Genomic DNA, 16,780 nt, shown 5'->3' with positions numbered 1-16,780 from the left:
CCTCATACCTCTTGTGCTGGTGAAGAGTAGCAGTACGTCCATACCTCTGCAGTCGGCAGCGTCCGCCGGGTTCAGCCTCTCCTGTGCGCAGTCCCTGTTCTTGGGCCGCTATTAGCGATGTACAAGCGGTAGGAAGAGCGGAGTGCGCCGCCATCCTTCAGCTATGGCGCGATCCAAGAGCCCTGAGCGGACTGTGTATTCTAGAGCCTTTATCCCTGGTTCTGGTGTGCGTGCGTGCGTGCGTTGGTGTTGGTGAAGCCTCGGCGGCCATCTTGGAATAGGGAAAAAATATTAAAATTCTATATCTTTTTGCCAGTAATAGGGTAGGCGAGTCTAATTAAGATTTCAAAATATTTAATTTATTTTTGCAAATAGACTATATATTTCTTTTGTTTCTTACTTCGCCTCCTACAGCTGATCCTCCTGCCCATAATTCACCATGAGCCATTCGTCTCGTAGTCAAGATCCTCTTGTATCCAATAGGTATGTGGACCACCTGTACGTGAGTATTTAAAAAAAAAAAAAAAAAAGAGTGTGCCACTGGCAAACAAACTGTTCCTTCAAAGCGGTCCTGAACATCCTCAAGGCGATGACGGTAGTCCTGAGCGGAGGTCACGTTCTTCTCACCATAAATCTTCCAGAAGATCAGGATCTTATAGACATCGTCATTCGCCTCCACCGCGGGCGTCAAGGAAAAAATGTGGGCCCCCGTGGCACGGTTCCACTGCCTGATAAACTTGTCTGCAGAGACTGTCTCAGGGATTTACGCAGCTAACCGGGAAATAGAAGGCCAACAGGTGGTTGACCTACTTAAGCAAAGCATGAGAGACTCTCTTTCTAAATTGACGGCCATGATTCCCGCTCACCCGGTTTCAGAAGCTGCACAAGTATTGGATGTAGACCCCCCGACATACCGGGTCTATCAGCTGTTAGGACCTCTTTTGCCTCCATCAGGGAAAACAGCTAAACAAACTACACCGGTAGATTCACCCGAGGAGTCATCAGATGATACTGAACCACCTGGTTTCAATCTCTCCCTGGTTCAACCCTTTTGTGCAAGCAGTGAGGAGCGCCATTGCCTGGGAAGACCCGGAAGAACCTCCTCAAAAATCGAAAATCAAAAACCTATTTCCCATTCCTCAAGAGAAAGCAGATCTTCTTCCCATTAATGGGGGAGATCGGGGAGATCATAGAGGATGAGTGGCACAAAACCGACAAGAAGTTTTCTCTCTAGCCAACCAAACTGTATCCTCTGGCAGACTCGGATACTCGGTCCTTGAGCTCAATGCCGGTGGTTGATGCAGCCGTAGTGCGTCTGGCAAAAAATGTAACACTGCCAATGGAGGATTCAACATCCTTCAAGGATCCCCTAGATAGACGTATTGACCTAGACCTCAAGAGGAGCTATCTAGGGGCAGGGGCGGCTTGCAGACCAGCCATTGAGCTGGCATCTGTTTCCAATGTCATCAGGTCTTGGACGGAAAATGTTGAGACAGCCCTGCACCAAGACGTTCCTAAAGATGGCATAATCAAAGCTCTGGAGGAGCTTAAGTTGGCGGTGGATTTCGTAGGAGAAGCTGCAATTGACACAATCCGGTGTTCAGCCAATTCGATGCTGCACTCTGTTATGGCAAAGCGGGCCTTATGGCTAAAGTCTTGGATAGCCCATCTAGCATCAAAGCAGAATTGGTGCAAGATTCCCATTTGATGGAAAATCTTTGTTTGGTGAGAAACTCGACAATCAAAAGCAACGAGTAACATGGAACAAATCTGGCTTACTTCCTCAGGACAGGAAGGTCCGGAGAACAAATGCCTATTTATCCCGATTCCGGCAATCAAATTCTAGAGACTTCAGGCAGTCTCGCCCCTTTAGGGACAACAAGAAATCATGGAGAGGCACCCAGACTTCTTTTTTTGGGGGGCCAGAAAGAACAAGTCTCTCACCGCTCCATAGGAGTCTTTTTGACATCAAAGGGGTGGAGACGCCCCCAGTAGGAGTCCGGTTTAAAAAACGTTTTCCCCATCTGGGCCTCCAAGTGTCAAGACCCATGGGTCCTATCAACGATCCAGTACGGTCACTTCTGGACTTTCTCTCAGCAGCCTCCTCACACGTCCTTCAAAGAGACACAGTTACCAGCCTCTCCACAGAAAGCACTGGCCTTAAACCAATTTTTGGAGTCCCTGCAGCGTCAAGGGGCAGCAATACCTGCCCCCCCCATTGGAGCGATTTACAGGTTTTTATTCCACCCTTTTCCTGGTGCAGAAAAAAAAACAGGCGACTGGAGACCTGTAATAGATCTGAAAAAGCTAAATCAATACATCCATCTCGAAAGCTTCAAGATGGAATCGCTCCAAATGATCATCCAAACCATACAACCGGGAGATTGGCTAATATCGATAGACCTGCAGGATGCTTACCTCCACATCCCTATTCTACTATCCTTCCAAAAGTACTTAAGGTCCACAGAGGGTCATGTCCACCTGCAATTTCAAGCTCTGCCCTTCGGGCTGTGCACCTCCCCTCGAGTGTTCACAAAAGTGTTGATATCTGCCTTGGCCCCTCTGAGAGAGAAGGAATTAAGAATTTATCACTACCTGGATGATATTCTCTTGCTGTCAGACAACCCGAGCCAGCTTATAGTCCACAGGGAGAGTTCGGGTGGCTGGTGAACCATCAGAAGAGCCAATTAATTCCAACACAGCAGATGGTTTACTTAGGAGCAATGTTCGATACGCTCCTAGGCACAGTCTCTTTACCCCAAATGAAGATGGAGGGCATCATTCAGAAGGTATCCAAGATCATACAGAGGTCCCATCTATCAGCCTCACAGTGTCCGAGTCTTATTGGCATGATGTCCTCGTGCATACCTCTAGTCCCATGGTCTCACTGGCATCCGAGACACTTCCAGATGGGAGACGGCAACATCTTTCTCAGACAAGGAAGAGGATAGACAGTCAACATAACAGGACAGTCACTCAGCATCAGCATAGGCAGTCTTGAAGGGATGTGATATTTAAAAAAAAAATGATTTGGTTACATCAGCTTCAGGTGCTTGGTAGCTGGTGGTGATCCAAGACTGATTCCTCTTTATGAAGGTCAGTCGATCAACCGAGTCGGTGGACAGGCGCACCCTGTGATCAGTTACAAAGCCTCCAGCAGCACTGAAGGTGCGTTCCGAAAGAACGTTGGATGCAGGACAGGCCAGTAGCTAATGAGCAGGAGTCTACACTGGTGGACGAATCCAGTGAATCTCTCCTGGTCCCACCATTTGGGTTCCCACTCATGGCCAGGAGTGGGGTGCCCATTGCAGAGAATTCCAGATTCAGGGAATATGGTCCTTTCCCACCAGATGGATAGTGTCCAACATCCTAGAAATGAGGGCAGCATTTCTAGCCTTAACCTCTTTTGCATCTCAGGTCAAGGGACAGAGAGTACTTCTACGTTTGGACAACAAGGCGGCAGTCTCGTACCTTCAGAAACAAGGGGGCACCCACAGCAAGACACTTCTGACTGGAACCTGTAATGCTCTGGGCAGAGAGGAACCTGGTAGACCTCAGGGCAATGTATCTCTCAGACAATATGTACATGGAGGCAGATGTCTTATTGAAGAGGTTTGGGGACAACGAGTGGTCTCTCCATCCCCATGTGTTCAACCACATCTCCAATCTATGGCAGACCCCACAGATGGATCTCTTTTCTACGCAGGAGAATTGCAAACTCAGGAGATTCTTCTCTCGCTTTCCACATCCACAAACGGAGGGAGTAGATGCGATATCTTGTCCTTGGACCTTCAAGACAGCTTACGCCTTTCCTCCTCGCCCACTCACTTGGTTTCCAATAGCCATGCACCTCAGTGTGGATCCTCCGATCAGAATTCTTCCCTTCCCACAGTTGTTGATCCAGGGCAAGCTGGCCCATCAAGACCCACAGAAGCTGGATCTTCATGTATGGAAGTTGAAAGGAGGAGGTTTGAATCATTAGGCTGTTCCCAAGAGGTCATATCAACCCTGTTGAAAGCCAGAAAGCCTACAACCAACACAATATATGCAAGAATTTGGGACAAGTTCTTATCCTATGCCACAGGGAAAGGATTTGATCCTATCTCTCCTTCCACTGCTGATGTTCTAAGTTTTCTGCAAACTGGTCTCGATTTGGGGCTCAGCCAGAGTTCCCTCAAGGTACAGGTGTGTCCGCAATTTCTGCAGCAACCAACACCAAGTGGGCAGAAGACCCTCTAGTGGTTACGTCCCTCAGGGGAGTATTGAAGATGCGTCCTCCATCCAAACGTTCCTTCCCAAAGTGAGATCTTCCTCTAATACTGTCCTATCCACGCATCCGTTTGTACCAGTTGAAGAAGTCTCAATTTGGAACTTAACTTTAAAAACAACTTTTCTGTTGGCCATTACATCTGGCAGGAGGATTTCGGAACTCTACTACCTGGGCATCGGGAATGAACATATATCCTTTTTCCCAGATAGGGTAGAACTTCGTCCTCTCAGAGGGTCTTACACCTAAGGTCACCTCAACCGCCAACCTGTCAGAACCATGGGCATTACCAGTTTGCATGGACTCAGAATCCAACTCCTGTCACAAGTTGGACATATCCAAAGTCCTCAGGGCCTTCTTGGAAGCCACAGCAAGTTTCAGGAATTCTGAAAGATTACTCATCATCCCATGGGGCAAAAATAGAGGGAAGGAAGCTTCTACCAGAACCTTGGCATCCTGGGTTGTCAAAATAATTCAGAAGACATAGAGGGTGAAGAAGTTGGAACCTCCGGCTCAGGTGAATGTTCATTCGAAAAGAGCGGTGTAAGCTTCTTGGGCAGCGAGGGCTAACGTTTCTTTGTTAACAGTATGTAGGGCCGCCACTTGGTCTTCTCGACACACGTTCCTTAACCACTTGGGATCCGCGCTATTGCCAAATGACGGCATTAGCGCGGACCTACATTTCCGGGACTACGTCTATTGACGTCGTCCCGTGTACGAGCGGTGCGCTCTGTGATCGGCGAGTCCATGAGACTCGCCTGATCACCGATCCGTGCAAGGGGTCGATCCCGACCCCTTATCACGTGATCAGCTGTCAGCCAATGACAGCTGATCATGTGATAGAACGGAGCCGGTAATCGGCTATTATTCCTCCTTGCGCTGACAGCGCGAGGAGAAAAAAAAAAAGCCGATCACCGGTTGCCGTGATCGGGACATCAGTCCCGATCACGGCCATCAATACAAGGGACCACCTGCCACCTGCCAGTGCCCACCTGCCTCCCGCAGTGCCATCCTGAAGTAAAAGTAAAAGTAAAAGTAAGTGCCCCCCGTCAGTGCCCATAGTGCCCACAGTGCCACCCACAGTGCCACCCACAGTGCCACCCCACAGTGCCACCCACAGTGCCACCCACAGTGCCCACAATCTGCTTCAAAGGTGCTGCACCCCAGTGCCGCCCATCAGTGCCCAGCAGTGCCGCCCATCAGTGCCCAGCAGTGCCGCCCATCAGTGCCCAGCAGTGCCACCTATCAGAGCCACCTATCAGTGCCACCTATCAGTGCCCATCGGTCCCATCTATCTGTGGTACCTATCAGTGCCCATCCGTGCCACCCATCTGTGCCACTTATCCGTGCCACCCATCCGTGCCATCTTATCTGTGCCCATCTTTGCCCATCAGTGCCGCCTTATCTGTGCCCATCGGTGCCGCCTTATCTGTGCCTATTAGTGCCGCCTTAACTATGCCTATCAGTGCCCACCAGTGCAGCCTATCAGTGCCCACCAATGCAGCCTATCAGTGCCCACCAATGCAGCCCATCAGTGCCCACCAATGCAGCCCATCAGTGCCGCCTCATCAGCGCACTTCAATGAAGGAGAAAAATGACCCGTTTGCAAAATTTTATAACAAACTATTAAAACATGATTTTTTTATTTATTTTTTTGCATCTTTTTTTGTTTGTTTAGCAAAAAATAAAACTCCGAGCTGTGATTAAATACCACCAAAAGAAAGCTCTATTTGTGGGAAAAAAATGATAGAAATTTCATTTGGGTACAGTGTTGTATGACCGCGTAATTGTCACTCAAAGTGCATCAGTGCTGAAAGCTGAAAATTGGTCTGGGACTGAGGGGGGTTTAAGTGCCCAGTAAGCAAGTGGTTAAAGAGGAAGTAAACCCTGATGAGTGTTACTTCCTCTTTCATTCCCTGCAAAGGCAAAGCATAATGGACTACTATGCATCTCATCGCATCGCATCGCATCGCATAGTAGCCCATTATGTGTCACTTACCTGACACAGGAGCCAGCGAAGTCACTGCTGTCCCCTGTAGTCCGGCGCATCCATCTTGTTGGTGGGGTCTCGCAGCTCCGCCGCTGTCATTCGACGAAGCCGCGATGACGTCACTCCCGCGCATGCGCACGGGAGCCGAGATACGCGGCATTGCGTGGCATCTTCGTCATCGACAATGCCACGCTCAGTGCGCCTGCGCGCCGCTGTCTACGGTGCATGCGCTGTAGACAGCGGTGCCTGTCTTCGGGCAAATATCTCCTAAACCGTATAGGTTTGGGAGATATTTATTGGACCTACAGGTAAGCCTTAATCTAGGCCTTAATCTAGGCTTACTTGTAGGTCAAAATGGTTTGTAAGGGTTTACAGCCACTTTAACCACTTGCCTACTGGGCACTTAAACACCCTTCCTGCCCAGACCAATTTTCAGCTTTTGGTGCTCTCACACTTTGAATGACAATTACTCAGTCATGCAACACTGTACCCAAATGAATTTTTTTGTCCTTTTTTCCCCACAAATAGAGCTTTCTTTTGGTGGTATTTGATCACCTCTGGGGTTTTTATTTTTTGCACTATAAATGAAAAAATACCGAAAATTTTGAAAAAAAACGCATATTTCTTTGTTTCTGTGACAGAATTATGCAAATTATTAATTTTTCTTCATAAATTTTGGCCACAATTTATACTGCTACATATCTTTGGTAAAAATAACCCAAATTAGTGGATATTATTTGGTCTTTGTGAAAGTTAAAGAGTCTACAAGGTGTGGTGCGAATCGCACAAAATTGATCACATCTGATGTACTGGTGGCCGATCTCGCTTCTTGTGACCCGAACAAGTCAGGAAAGTACAAATACCCCCCAAATGACCCCTTTTTGGAAAGTAGACATTCCAAGGTATTTAGTAAGAGGCATGGGGAGGTTTTTGATGCTGTCATTTTTTTCCCACAATTTTTTGCAAAATTACGATTTTTTTTATTTTTTTTATTTTTTTCCACAAAATTGTCATTGTAATAGGTTATTTCTCTCACGTGGCATGTGTGTACCACAAATGACACCCCCCAAAAAATTCTGCTACTCCTCCTGAGTATTACAATACCACATGTGTGGGACTTTTTCACAGCCTGGCCACATAGAGAGGCCCAACATGCAGGGAGCGCCATCATGTGTTCTAGGAACATAAATTACACATCTAACTTGTTGACTACCTATTACACTTTTGAAGGCCCTGGAGCACCAGGACAATGACACGTGACACTGATGACAGATGGCACTGATACGTGGCACTGATGACACTTATCATATGTGGCACTGATGACATGTGGCACTGATGACAGATGGCACTAATATGTGGCACTGATGACAGATGGCACTTATACTTATACTGATGACACTTATACGTGGCACTGATGACATGTGGCACTGATGACAGATGGCACTAATACGTGGCACTGATGACAGATGGCACTGATACGTGGCACTGATGACACTTATACGTGGCACTGATGACATGTGGCACTGATGACAGATGGCACTAATACGTGGCACTGATGACAGATGGCACTAATACGTGGCACTGATGACAGATGGCACTGATACATGGCACTGATGACACTTATACGTGGCACTGATGACACGTGGCACTGATGACACATGGGACTGTTGACAGATGGCACTAATATGTGGCACTGATGACAGATGGCAATTATACATGGCACTGATGACAGATGGCACTTATACGTGGCACTGATGACAGATAGCACTAATACGTGGCACTGATGACAGATGGCACTAATACGTGGCACTAATACTTGGCACCAATGACAGATAGCACTAATACGTGGCACCGATGACGCGTGACACTGATGACAGATGGCATTGATAAGTGGCATTGATGACAAGTGACACTGACAATAGATGGCACGTGACACTGACAGGGGCACTGATGACAAATGGCACTGATAGGTGGCACTGATGACAGATGGCACTAATATGTGGCACTGATGACAGATAGCACTATGTGCCACTGATGACACGTGGCACTGATGAAAGATGGCACTTATACGTGGCACTGATGACAGATGGCACTGGGGACAAATGGCACTGACAACAGGTGGCACTGGGGACAGATAGCACTAACAGGTGGCACTGGGGGCAGATGGCACTGGGGGCAGGATGACACTGGGGGAGGATGGCACTTTTTTTACTTTTTTTTTTTTTTACTTACGGCCGCTCCAGCTGTTCATCTCTCCCCTCTAACACGCTGTCTGTGTGAGGAGGGAGAGCGACGCTGAGAGATGATCTCATATGTTTACCTATGAGATCATCTCTCATTGGATAGGCCGATCGCGCTGTAAACGGCCGCTGTGATTGGCCGTTTACAGCGATCTGTGACTGGCTGTGTCCGAGGTACACGACCAGCACAGAACTTCCCCGATGCGCAGTTAGCGTCCGCTCTGCAGCCGTCTTTCGGCTATAGGGCGGGCGCGAAGCGGTTAAACATTATCGCGTTGATCCCGGAGCTCTCCTACGGCCGTAGAGTTCGGGAGAAGAGAACTTCGTGCCGCCATGTCTGTATCTGATTAAAAAAACATTTTCCGTTAAAGCATTAAACCCACCCGTGTGAGCGAGTTATTTACCACAGGTGTCCTGCCATGGAGGCGCCAGGAAAACGCAAAATTGTATCCTACTTACCGTAATTTTCCTTTCCTGGTGCCAATGCATGGCGGCACGCGCCCCCACCCTCGCTATTCTATATTACGAAGAATGTTGGGGGAGCATAGTTGCCAACATTGCAAAAAAAAAAAACCCGGGACACTTTTTTGGTTGTAGGCGGAGCCGTATTTGTAGGTGTGTCACAGTAAAATTGGAAAACAGCGTGAAATAGTAGGCGTGGCTTAAATGGGCATGGCTCGAAGGGGGTGTGGTTAGAGTCTGAGATGAATAAGGGATGGAGAGGGAAAGGGGGAGAGAGGGATGGAGGGACAGCAGGCCCAGATCCTACCCCACAATAGAAATATGCGTATTCTAGTAAGTTTGACAGTCAGCAGATAAAGATACTCCAAACACCTGGTGTTGGCGCTTCAATCATCCCGGCGCCATGATTGTTATGGTGTCAGGATCATTGAAGCGCATTATTGCTATTATTACATTGTAATAGAAAATGAAATCATTCAACTCATCATAATGCGGAATCAGTGGGATCCCTGAGCGCGTCACTTGCCACGTCGCCTGCCACCAGCACAGTCCGTCCTTGCATCAGGTGCCCCCAGCAAAGTCCATCCTTGCATCAGGTGCCCCAAGCAGAGTCCGTCCTTGCATCAGTTGCAAGCAGCAGAGTCCGTCCTTGCATCAGGTGCCCCCAGCAGAGTTCATCCTTGCATCAGGTGCCCCCAGCAGAGTCTGTCCCTGCATCAGGTGTCTCCAGCAGAGTCTGTCCTTGCATCAGGTGCCCCCAGCAGAGTTCATCCTTGCATCAGGTGCCCCCAGCAGAGTCTGTCCCTGCATCAGGTGTCTCCAGCAGAGTCTGTCCTTGCATCAGGTGCCCCCAGCAGAGTTCATCCTTGCATCAGGTGTCCCCAGCAGAGTCCGTCCTTGCATCAGGTGTCCCCAGCAGAGTCTGTCCTTGCATCAGGTGTCTCCAGCAGAGTCTGTCCTTGCATCAGGTGCCCCCAGCAGAGTCTGTGCCTGCATCAGGTGTCTCCAGCAGAGTCTGTCCTTGCATCAGGTGTCTCCAGCAGAGTCTGTCCTTGCATCAGGTGCCCCCAGCAGAGTCCGTCCTTGCATCAGGTGTCTCCAGCAGAGTCTGTCCTTGCATCAGGTGTCCCCAGCAGAGTCCGTCCTTGCATCAGGTGTCCCCAGCAGAGTCTGTCTTTGCATCAGGTGCCACCAGCAGAGTCCGTCCTTGCATCAGGTGCCCCCAGCAGAGTTCATCCTTGCATCAGGTGCCCCCAGCAGAGTCTGTCCCTGCATCAGGTGTCTCCAGCAGAGTCTGTCCTTGCATCAGGTGCCCCCAGCAGAGTTCATCCTTGCATCAGGTGTCCCCAGCAGAGTCCGTCCTTGTATCAGGTGTCCCCAGCAGAGTCCGTCCTTGCATCAGGTGTCCCCAGCAGAGTCTGTCCTTGCATCAGGTGTCTCCAGCAGAGTCTGTCCTTGCATCAGGTGCCCCCAGTAGAGTCTGTCCCTGCATCAGGTGTCTCCAGCAGAGTCTGTCCTTGCATCAGGTGTCCCCAGCAGAGTCCGTCCTTGCATCAGGTGTCCCCAGCAGAGTCTGTCTTTGCATCAGGTGCCACCAGCAGAGTCCGTCCTTGCATCAGGTGCCCCCAGCAGAGTCTGTCTTTGCATCAGGTGCCACCAGCAGAGTCCATCCTTGCATCAGGTGCCCCAAGCAGAGTCCGTCCTTGCATCAGTTGCAAGCAGCAGAGTCCGTCCTTGCATCAGGTGCCCCCAGCAGAGTTCATCCTTGCATCAGGTGCCCCCAGCAGAGTCTGTCCCTGCATCAGGTGTCTCCAGCAGAGTCTGTCCTTGCATCAGGTGCCCCCAGCAGAGTTCATCCTTGCATCAGGTGTCCCCAGCAGAGTCCGTCCTTGCATCAGGTGTCCCCAGCAGAGTCTGTCCTTGCATCAGGTGTCTCCAGCAGAGTCTGTCCTTGCATCAGGTGCCCCCAGCAGAGTCTGTGCCTGCATCAGGTGTCTCCAGCAGAGTCTGTCCTTGCATCAGGTGTCTCCAGCAGAGTCTGTCCTTGCATCAGGTGCCCCAGCAGAGTCCGTCCTTGCATCAGGTGTCTCCAGCAGAGTCTGTCCTTGCATCAGGTGTCCCCAGCAGAGTCCGTCCTTGCATCAGGTGTCCCCAGCAGAGTCTGTCTTTGCATCAGGTGCCACCAGCAGAGTCCGTCCTTGCATTAGGTGTCCCCAGCAGAGTCCGTCCTTGCATCAGGTGTCCCCAGCAGAGTCCGTCCTTGCATCAGGTGTCCCCAGCAGAGTCCGTCCTTGCATCAGGTGTCCCCAGCAGAGTCTGTCTTTGCATCAGGTGCCACCAGCAGAGTCCGTCCTTGCATCAGGTGCCCCCAGCAGAGTCAGTCCTTGCATCAGGTGCCCCCAGCAGAGTTAGGGTTGCCACCTTTTGTTCAAATCAAACCCGAACACTTCAGCGGAGCATGCCAATTTTTTTTTTATAGTAAAAAACTATACATATATTTTGCTATTAAATAACATTTCTAATCATATGGCGTTAATAACAAGAGTTCCCCTTTACATCAGAGTCCACAGAGTTCCCCTTTTACACCTGAAACCACAGAGTTCCCTTTTACTGTAAGGGAGACTCTGCAGACTCTGATGTAAGGGAGAACTCTGGAGCCTTTAACATAAGGGATGCTCTGGGAACCCTGATTTAAGGGGAAACACTGAGAGCTCTGATGTACGGAGAGGACTCTAATGTAAGGGGGAACACTGTGGCTTCTGGTGTAAAGGGGAACTGTGATATAAGGGGTGCTCTGAGAACCCCGATTTACATTAGTGTACTCACTCAGAGGCAGGAGAGAGGAGGGGGGAGGTTTCAGTCACAGACAGGGATGGATGGTGAGCTCACTCACCCCTTGGCAGTCAGCACCTCTCATCCAGATGTATCCAAGGCTACTGAATTCAAATTTCCGGCCCCCACTTTTCTGAGGCAGACACAGAGGGGTAGGGGGGGGAAGAGGTGCTGATCGAGCCCTCTCTCCTCTCCCGTCTGTGTGTGAGTGTTTCAGGGGGGGGGGGGATTGTTAGTGCTGGCTTTGGGCAGTGTGAAAGAGTTTAACAGACACTTTCAGCTTAGACAACAGCAACCAGCAACCCTGCTGGGAAACTATAGTCCAGTCTAAATAATGTGTCCGGGTTTCAGGCAGTCTGAAACCCGGACGCATGATTCCAAACCCGAACTGTCCGGGTGAAACCGGGACAGGTGGCAACCCTAAGCAGAGTCCGTCCTTGCATCAAGTGTCCCCAGCAGAGTCCATCCTTGCATCAGGTGCCCCCAGCAGAGTCCATCCTTGCATCAGGTGCCCCTAGCAGAGTCCCTCCTTGCATCAGGTGCCCCCAGCAGAGTCCATCCTTGCATCAGGTGTCCCCAGCAGAGCCCATCCTTGCATCAGGTGCCCCCAGCAGAGTCCATCCTTGCATCAGGTGTCCCCAACAGAGTCCATCCTTGCATCAGGTGTCCCCAGCAGAGTCCATCCTTGCATCAGGTGCCCCCAGCAGAGTCCATCCTTGCATCAGGTGCCCCCAGCAGAGTCCATCCTTGCATCAGGTGCCCCCAGCAGAGTCCATCCTTGCATCAGGTGTCCCCAGCAGAGTCCATCCTTGCATCAGGTGTCCCCAGCAGAGTCCATCCTTGCATCAGGTGTCCCCAGCAGAGTCCATCCTTGCATCAGGTGTCCCCAGCAGAGCCCATCCTTGCATCAGGTGCCCCCAGCAGAGTCCATCCTTGCATCAGGTGCCCCCAGCAGAGTCCATCCTTGCATCAGGTGTCCCCAGCAGAGTCCATCCTTGCATCAGGTGTCCCCAGCAGAGTCCATCCTTGCATCAGGTGCCCCCAGCAGAGTCCATCCTTGCATCGGGTGCCCCCAGCAGAGTCCGTCCTTGTATCAGGTGCTCCTAGCAGAGTCCATCCTTGCATCAGGTGTCCCCAACAGAGTCCATCCTTGCATCAGGTGTCCCCAGCAGAGTCCATCCTTGCATCAGGTGCCCCCAGCAGAGTCCATCCTTGCATCAGGTGCCCCCAGCAGAGTCCATCCTTGCATCAGGTGCCCCCAGCAGAGTCCATCCTTGCATCAGGTGCCCCCAGCAGAGTCCATCCTTGCATCAGGTGCCCCTAGCAGAGTCCCTCCTTGCATCAGGTGCCCCCAGCAGAGTCCATCCTTGCATCAGGTGTCCCCAGCAGAGTCCATCCTTGCATCAGGTGTCCCCAGCAGAGCCCATCCTTGCATCAGGTGCCCCCAGCAGAGTCCATCCTTGCATCAGGTGCCCCCAGCAGAGTCCATCCTTGCATCAGGTGTCCCCAGCAGAGTCCATCCTTGCATCAGGTGTCCCCAGCAGAGTCCATCCTTGCATCAGGTGCCCCCAGCAGAGTCCATCCTTGCATCGGGTGCCCCCAGCAGAGTCCGTCCTTGTATCAGGTGCTCCTAGCAGAGTCCATCCTTGCATCAGGTGTCCCCAACAGAGTCCATCCTTGCATCAGGTGTCCCCAGCAGAGTCCATCCTTGCATCAGGTGCCCCCAGCAGAGTCCATCCTTGCATCAGGTGCCCCCAGCAGAGTCCATCCTTGCATCAGGTGCCCCCAGCAGAGTCCATCCTTGCATCAGGTGCCCCCAGCAGAGTCCATCCTTGCATCAGGTGCCCCTAGCAGAGTCCCTCCTTGCATCAGGTGCCCCCAGCAGAGTCCATCCTTGCATCAGGTGCCCCTAGTAGAGTCCCCCCTTGCATCAGGTGCCCCCAGCAGAGTCCATCCTTGCATCAGGTGTCCCCAGCAGAGCCCATCCTTGCATCAGGTGCCCCCAGCAGAGTCCATCCTTGCATCAGGTGTCCCCAACAGAGTCCATCCTTGCATCAGGTGTCCCCAGCAGAGTCCATCCTTGCATCAGGTGCCCCCAGCAGAGTCCATCCTTGCATCAGGTGCCCCCAGCAGAGTCCATCCTTGCATCAGGTGCCCCCAGCAGAGTCCATCCTTGCATCAGGTGTCCCCAGCAGAGTCCATCCTTGCATCAGGTGTCCCCAGCAGAGTCCATCCTTGCATCAGGTGTCCCCAGCAGAGTCCATCCTTGCATCAGGTGTCCCCAGCAGAGCCCATCCTTGCATCAGGTGCCCCCAGCAGAGTCCATCCTTGCATCAGGTGCCCCCAGCAGAGTCCATCCTTGCATCAGGTGTCCCCAGCAGAGTCCATCCTTGCATCAGGTTTCCCCAGCAGAGTCCATCCTTGCATCAGGTGCCCCCAGCAGAGTCCATCCTTGCATCGGGTGCCCCCAGCAGAGTCCGTCCTTGTATCAGGTGCTCCTAGCAGAGTCCATCCTTGCATCAGGTGTCCCCAACAGAGTCCATCCTTGCATCAGGTGTCCCCAGCAGAGTCCATCCTTGCATCAGGTGCCCCCAGCAGAGTCCATCCTTGCATCAGGTGCCCCCAGCAGAGTCCATCCTTGCATCAGGTGCCCCCAGCAGAGTCCATCCTTGCATCAGGTGCCCCCAGCAGAGTCCATCCTTGCATCAGGTGCCCCTAGCAGAGTCCCTCCTTGCATCAGGTGCCCCCAGCAGAGTCCATCCTTGCATCAGGTGCCCCTAGTAGAGTCCCCCCTTGCATCAGATGCCCCCAGCAGAGTCCATCCTTGCATCAGGTGTCCCCAGCAGAGTCCATCCTTGCATCAGGTGCCCCCAGCAGAGTCCATCCTTGCATCAGGTGCCCCCAGCAGAGTCCATCCTTGCATCAGGTGTCCCCAGCAGAGTCCATCCTTGCATCAGGTGTCCCCAGCAGAGTCCATCCTTGCATCAGGTGTCCCCAGCAGAGTCCATCCTTGCATCAGGTGTCCCCAGCAGAGCCCATCCTTGCATCAGGTGCCCCCAGCAGAGTCCATCCTTGCATCAGGTGCCCCCAGCAGAGTCCATCCTTGCATCAGGTGTCCCCAGCAGAGTCCATCCTTGCATCAGGTGTCCCCAGCAGAGTCCATCCTTGCATCAGGTGCCCCCAGCAGAGTCCATCCTTGCATCGGGTGCCCCCAGCAGAGTCCGTCCTTGTATCAGGTGCTCCTAGCAGAGTCCATCCTTGCATCAGGTGTCCCCAACAGAGTCCATCCTTGCATCAGGTGTCCCCAGCAGAGTCCATCCTTGCATCAGGTGCCCCCAGCAGAGTCCATCCTTGCATCAGGTGCCCCCAGCAGAGTCCATCCTTGCATCAGGTGCCCCCAGCAGAGTCCATCCTTGCATCAGGTGCCCCCAGCAGAGTCCATCCTTGCATCAGGTGCCCCTAGCAGAGTCCCTCCTTGCATCAGGTGCCCCCAGCAGAGTCCATCCTTGCATCAGGTGCCCCTAGTAGAGTCCCCCCTTGCATCAGATGCCCCCAGCAGAGTCCATCCTTGCATCAGGTGTCCCCAGCAGAGTCCATCCTTGCATCAGGTGTCCCCAACAGAGTCCATCCTTGCATCAGGTGCCCCCAGCAGAGTCCAACCTTGCATCAGGTGCCCCCAGCAGAGTCGTCCTTGTATCAGGTGCCCCCAGCAGAGTCCAACCTTGTATCAGGTGCTCCTAGCAAAGTCCGTCCTTGCATCAGGTGTCCCCAGCAGAGTCCATCCTTGCATCAGGTGTCCCCAGCAAAGTCCATCCTTCACAGGTGTACCGCCATGGATTGGCACCAGGAAAGGAAAATTACGGAAAGTATGATACAGTTTTACGTTTTTTTGTTTTCCCTTTTTTTAACTTTTCCTTTTTTTTGTATTTTTATTTGGGAAGGGGGATTTTTTCTTGTTTTTCTTTTTTCGTTTTCAGGTTTTGCTTTTCCGTTTACTTTTTAAAAAAAATTGTTTTATTGTTTGTTTGTTTTTATATATATATTTATTTTGTGTGTTCTTTTGTTTTTCCTCTGTGTTGGTTGGTGGATCTGTAGGGGGTGCGCTAAAGTATATGTGTGCGCCATATTCAGCATTTCCATACATATATATCTGTGATGGGAGGGGCGGGGCTGGTCATTTTAAGTGTAATTTATTTTTCTTTTTTGTATTTAATAAGATAATATTCTATATTAAAAATTGGTCAGAATACCACAACGAGCTCGACCAATCATATGTGTAGGATTTGTGAACCTCCCGCCCCACCAACCAATCACTGAACCGTATCCCATAGTAATACTGTGACACCTCCGCTCTGAAGAGCTCGACCAATCATATGTGTAGGATTTGTGAACCTCCCGCCCCTCCAACCAATCATTGAGCACATGGCAACGGGGAAAACTTGAAGTAGAAGCGTTGAAGCCCGCCCCTCCCCGTGCCTTTAACCTATCAGCGCCCAGTATTAATTACAATACCGCCTCCTGTCTACTGAGCAAAGGCTACGCTGGCCTATGAAGTAACAGTCACGTGACCTGCCCATTTTTCCCGCCATTAGTCAGCTCCCTCCCGCCGCGCCTCCTCCCAAGGGGGCGCGTCTGCAGGATGGAGCTCCACCGATGACCGGAAGCACGCGGCCTCCACCCTGCAGCCACGCTTCTCTCGCAGAAATTGGAGTTTTTGACTACAGGGCGGTTGGTCACAACACCCAAAACCGAATACAGCCCGGTGCGCGATGTTATGAGCGAGGATACGGAGACTCCGCTCCGATACTAACCAACAAAATGGCCGCCTCCGATGGCGGCGACAACTTTATACATTTTAGTAGCTGTGCTGCCAAAACAGCTCAGCCTTCCTGCACCGGACTCTATTCGGTTGTCCAAACATGAACTCGTCAAAAATCTCCAATTACTTGGGGGGGTTTAAATAAACCGGAAGTGACGTGATGGAGTTTC

The sequence above is a fragment of the Lithobates pipiens genome, unplaced genomic scaffold (assembly GCF_037356315.1).
Source record: "Lithobates pipiens isolate NorthernLeopardFrog02 unplaced genomic scaffold, aLitPip1_a1.2 Scaffold_63, whole genome shotgun sequence".
NCBI classification, from domain to species: domain Eukaryota; kingdom Metazoa; phylum Chordata; class Amphibia; order Anura; family Ranidae; genus Lithobates; species Lithobates pipiens.
This window is presented reverse-complemented; position numbering follows the sequence as displayed.